The sequence below is a fragment of the Octodon degus genome, unplaced genomic scaffold, assembly GCF_000260255.1.
Source record: "Octodon degus isolate 3935 unplaced genomic scaffold, OctDeg1.0 scaffold00013, whole genome shotgun sequence".
NCBI lineage: Eukaryota > Metazoa > Chordata > Mammalia > Rodentia > Octodontidae > Octodon > Octodon degus.
In genome coordinates this window covers 938946-944993 of record NW_004524589.1, presented here as the reverse complement: position 1 = coordinate 944993, position 6048 = coordinate 938946, and the positions used below count along the sequence as shown (strand labels likewise).

General features: G+C 41.3%; 1 pseudogene; it reads left to right on the top strand.

The window, feature by feature from the left end:
• The first annotated feature begins 2653 nt into the window (after positions 1-2653).
• On the top strand, positions 2654-3127 carry LOC105741485 (annotated as a pseudogene).
• Positions 3128-6048: the final 2921 nt, after the last annotated feature.

The window sequence follows — 6048 nt, the reverse complement described above, 5'->3', positions numbered from 1 at the left end:
TCAGTGTCAAAGGAACTTCAGCTCTCAAAAGCACTGCACTGGGGTATAACTTTCATATTACCCCTTTCCCAGCCATTTTTCTTTGGCCACCTGGTGTGTATCATTCACAGCAAGTTTACTTCATTCCCTGGATGCATAGCTGATGCTCCGTGGACCATAAAATTTCAGCTGCAAAACCAGAGCATCTCATTATTTCTGAAATATCAAGCTTGTATCTTCTTGATAAATAATTCCTACTAGTATAATGTATCAGACTAAAACATATTTTCTGAGGCCAGTGAGGTTAAAGCGGCAATCTCACCTTTTTTAATTTTTTTGCCCTGAAGACAGTGATTTCCATATATAGAGTGACCCCGGTTTGTGTTGAACATGGGGAATGAGGATGAAGCATGAAACGACACATATTGCTGTCAGAGATTGGAAATGAGGCCCGCTAACCTGTAGGCAGCCTTCCACACTAATCAGCCCTGTGACGCCAATGTATTCAGAAAGCTGCCTCCCTTCGCTTAGAAGGGCTGCAAGTTTTCTCCTCCTTCTTCCGGCACTTTTTTTGTTAATCACAGCCACTGATAAACTACATTTTCATGCAATTATTCTTTCTCTTATTCCTCTTCGAGAAAGAGGGGGCTGCGTTGCCTGCCCACTGACACCGCATCTCCTGTCTCGGAGACAGTGGTCTCATCTGGTTTCCCTGAGGCCTGACAAGTGGGCGTGGAGGGTTGCATTTGCCTTTGAATATCCATCAGTCAGTGGCGCCTAGACAGGGGTGACGGTGTCTGGGAGCAACCCACGCTCTGAAATTCAGCCACCTGCCCAAGTTGCCTGCTGGTCCAGGGCAAGAAGTTTTTTTGTTTTTTGTTTTTAAGGAAACCATGGCACCGCTCAGATTTTTTGTTTGTTGTATACTGCAGAGAAATCACAGTGGGAAGGGAAAGAGTTTTTTGTTTTTTTTTTTCAGTACCGGGGATTGAGCTCAGGATCCTGAGCTTGCCAGGCAAGTGCTTAGTCTACTGAACTACCTCCCCAAACTGGAAGGAGGGTTTTTAAAAAATGAAGAGTTTTCTGCTGGTTGAGGTCCTACCTTACAATGTATTTTTCATAAAAAAATCTGCCAAAGTCTTGCCAAAAATATCTCTATCCCAGATATGCAAATGAATGGCAGAAAAATACATGCGTATGTGGCTTCCTACATCTTTGCATGTGTCCATGTAACACACATGATGCATCAGCTGTGTGCACATACAGGCATGAGCACTGCACGGATGACCTCGAGTCAGTCATTCCAGCCGTCAATTATCTTGCTGTCTGTTGGAGCTGCCCTTCTGATAGCTGGCAACAAGGACAAGAAGCAAATTCATTTTCCAGGATGAAATTGCGCACATTAGCAGCTGTAACACTGGTCCTAACTTGCAAGCCTTGGACAACCAGGTGGCCAGGAAATGATCCCACGTGGTCCTTGCACCTCTGTGCATACTAGGTACTCTCAGGAGGCTGAATTCACAAATTCATGCACAGAAGACTATTTTTTAAAATGTAGATGAGTGACACCATACTGATTAAAATGCTGAAATTCAGTTCGCCGTGGTGGCATATGCCTGTAATTCTAGCACTCTGGAAGCCAAGGCAGGAGGACTGCAAGTTCAAGCCCAGTTTGAATTACATAGTGAGACACCAACTCAATTTTGTTTTTTAAAAAATAGAGGAGTAAGCGTATTTGGTTCAGGGTCTCATTATGCAGCTCAGACTTATAGTGATCTTCCTGTTTTCAGCCTTCCCAGCACTGAGATTACAGGTGTGCACCACCACACCCGGTCTTGGTGGTCGCCTCAACATGCTTGGGGGCAGGGCTGGCACAGTGTGTGGTGCTGGGGATCGAACCCCAGTCCCTGAGCTTGCCTAAGCAGGTGCTTAATCCACTGAGCTATCTTACCAGCCCCAAAATTTGTTTAATGGCCTTGCTGAATTTAGGGTGCCTATGTCATGAGTTTTCCCCATTAAAAGGACAATTATCTTTTCAATGGGGGAAGCTGACATATTTACCTTAAGAAAAGAACCTCATAGCAAAAAAAGAAAAATTCAGAGACTATAGAGCTGAACAAGATAGTGAGTTAGCTTAATCCCAGGGCCAAAAGGATACTAAAGCCACTGCCTGTGGAATACAGAAGGCTGGGGCCGTACAACGCCATAAGTTTCTTTTCTTTTCTTTTCTTTTTCACCAGAAGTTTCTGACAAAATACTACAGTCAGTTTTTCATACTGAGGAGGGAACCTAGGCCCTTCACACTTAGGTAGATCTCAGCTCTTTTAATTTTTTTATTTTGAGACTAAATTGTTAAATTGTGCAGGCTGAGCTCAAACTTGCCAATTTCCTGTCTCAGCCTCCCAGAGTCCAGGATTACAGGTGTGAGCCCCCATAGTCAGCATACTTCCCCACTTAATTGGTAGGGACTCTGAGATGAGAAGCCTGTCTCTCCTGTTAATGCTGACAGAGCACCAAGGAAATAAGTTCTCTGACATGTAGCCTCTCAGAACCCCGGCAGCCATCTTGTCTTGCCTTTTCCTTTGGTTAAATCACTTTATTGAGGTGTTTTTGGTATACAAAAAGCTATACAGCCCTTTCAGCAAGAGCCACCATCTTCCAGTAATTTACCAAAATGACTAATACAATGGGCAAGAGGACGGGAACCCAGTACATGTTTTCCAGGCCTTTTAGAAAATATGGGACTGTTCCTTTGGCCACATACATGCGAATCTACAAAAAGGGTGATATTGTAGACATCAAGGGAATGGATACTGTGCAAAAAGGAATGCCTCACAAATGTTACCATGGCAAAATGGGAAGAGTCTATAGAGTTACCCAGCATGCTGTTGCCATTGTTGTAAACAAGCAAGTTAAGGACAAGATAATTGCCAAGAGGATTAATGTGCGTATTGAGCATTTCAAACACTCAAAAAGTCATGATAGCTTCCTGAAATGTGTCAAGGAAAATGATCAGAAAAAGAAGGAAGCCAAAGAGAAAGGTACCTGGAAGCTCCAGTCTGCCCCTCCCAGAGGAGCGCACTTTGTGAGGACCAATGGGGAGGAGCCTGAGTTGTTGGAACCTATTCCCTATGAATTCATGGCATAAATTGGGGATGTTGCTTTGCCATTCAATGCCTAATTGGCAGCTTGAGTGTTCTAGGTCCTTTGTAGAAATAAAATCGTCCTGTGTTGTAAGGGTGGTTTTCTTAGTTAAACAAGTATGTAGTACCTTCTTACCTCAGAAATAGTTTCAGCAGATTTTCACTATAGCTAGTACTTGTGTCATCTTTACTCTTCAGTGTTTTTCTTGCTGAAAGATATTGCTGAGGTATTGTGCAGTTGTATACCCAAATATTCAAATATTTACAAAATATTTATATTGGCTTGAAGAACCTGTAAATCACCATGGGGAAAAGGTGTATCAAAATAAATGGAAATCACTTCAGAAACAAATGTAAGTTCATTTCAGTTAAATAAATTGTTTAAAGCAAAAAAAGCTATACACATTTATTATACATAACTTGAGTTGGATGATCAGCATAAACCTGTTAAACCATTGTCATAATTATGCTGTAAACATGCAATTATTATTTTATGTAGATAGAAGAATTTTTAACCCTCTTAGCAAAGTTTCAAGTATATAATACAGTATTGTTTGCTACAGTGAGTGCACCAATCAGGACATTTCTAGAACTTATTTGTCTTCATAACTGAAATCTGTGCCTTGTGATCAATACCTCTCTGTTCCTCTCTCCTCCACCATTCTATTATTTGCTGCTATGAGCTCAAGTGTTCTAGATGTCTCATATAAATGGAGTCACGAGGTGTTTATCTTTACGTGCCTAGCTTGTGTACTGAACATCAGAGTCTCTGTATTGCCACAATTGGCAGAATTTACTTCTTTGTAAAGACTGAATGATATTCTATTATATGCATGTTGCTTTTTTCTTACTCATTCATTCATTGTATAGTGAGGTTGCTTCCATACCTTGGCTATAGTGAGTACTACTGAAATGAACACAAACAAGAGTGTAGATATCTGTTCAAGATTCTGATTTCTCTTCTTTTGGATATATAGTTAGAAATAGAATCACTAGATCATATGATAATTCTAGTTTTAATTTTTTTTTTCTGAACCAGGGATTGAACTCAGGCCCTTGCACTTGCCAGGGAAGCACTTATTCTACTGAGCCATCTCCCTGGCCCCCTAGTTTTAAAATTTTAAAGGAATCCTCATAGTACTTTCTGGATGTGGGCAGTAGCATTTCACAGAGAAAATATTGTTATTGTGTAGACCAAAAGAAAACACACTGACTTGTTAGAAATCTAGATTGGAAGTTTTCAGATTTAATTGTGTAGCAATTTCTTTTCTTGTCTGTCATTACCTTTTATTTCTTTCATATCACAGGACAAGACAAGCACTTTTAGCTGGACACAAAGTGTGGTTCCTTCTTCATAAATTTCATTTCAGGAGCATGAAACAGGCTGTAGAAAGTGTCACGAAAGGCAGCTCTGTGTCTGGTGCGTGGAGAATGTTGATCTAGAGCCGTCCAGCCGGAAAGTCTGCAACAGGGGCTCTAAATTCAAATCCAGGCCCATGTTCAAGCCCATATGATCACACATGCAGTGTAACTATTCTGAGCCTCCTAGTGTTCCTCTGACAAATGCCAGTCATCTTACAAGGCACCTGCCAGGCTCCAGGCAGATGCCCACACTCACTGCTATCATTTTTCAATGAGCAAATGGCTCCCCAGACTCTCCTCCTGGGAACTGAGGTGTGGGCATGCAAAGGCTGGGCAAGATGGAGACTTCTTTTAAGAGGAACCCTGGATCACTAAAAGGTTGACATGATTCTGATTCTTAATGTAACTTAAGATATGCAACTGTAAAATTAGGTGCAACTCCGAATGCTTGTGGTTTCATGATAAATTGAGAATAATAAGAAATAATGAAAATGCAATTAGGGGCATTAAAGTGACATTATTTTGTTGAAACATTATTGCAAACTTGTAATATGAAAGCATCCTGATTGCCACAACATAGACTCTCTTTTAAGTGTGGCCTGTAACGCACGCCATGTGGTATGTATTAATTCCATTCTCCTACCATTTTTCTTAAACTATTCTGATCTTGTGATGCATCTGACTATCATCAAAATGAAAACACCAAGCTATAAAATTGCCACAGATTGTTCTCAGATGCCCGGGAATGTACCCCAAGCCACCAAGGACCCCAGATGACGAAACGCTCCTTTAGATCCAGCTTTCCAATGGCAATGGGGAAAACACGGTGTGCAACATCTTGAAAAATTATCTTTGGGAAAGCATAGTCTGCGAAAGCAGCAATCTGTCCTTTCTTTTTAGCTCACTGCTAACTATGTAAGGAAAGAGCTCATCAGACTCTTAACTGGAAAGCCACAAAGCAATTCAGTTAGTAAAATAAACAAGAAGAGATTCCATCTTTTTCTGGATATGCGGTGGGAATTTGTGATAATTTGATGAAAATAAGAACTTTCCCTAGTTACCAGCAAGCTTGCTCAGTCTGATGTTTTGCATATTTTAAATGTAAAAGTTAAAAACAAATATTTCATAAGTGATGGTTTTAAGAGTTGCTTCTGTTCATACCCACGAACTACTTCCTTGCCAGTCATGGAAGCGTGGTGCGAAGCTGCATGCTTTATTCAAAGCACCCCTTGCCATGTTCTGTAACACGCATGACTCACTGCCAGGGCATCACGCCGCTCCCACCAGGCCAACTGGCAGCTGCACTACTCTCCTTACAGAATTCGGGTGTTTCGACTTGAAGGAGGCCCGCAAAATGCCAAGGATTTCTACGCTCACAGAGGATTTCTAGCCAAACTGTGCTACCTGTATTGCCAACAGAGAGGCAAATGCCTTTGACTTTTTCACAACCCTTCATTAATTTTGCGTTTGAGCTGGTACATTTTCCATTGGATGCTTTCAGTAACAACATCCAACTCAAGTGTGCAAGTACTCAAAGAATTTACTTGTTTTCTGTTTTGGAGGG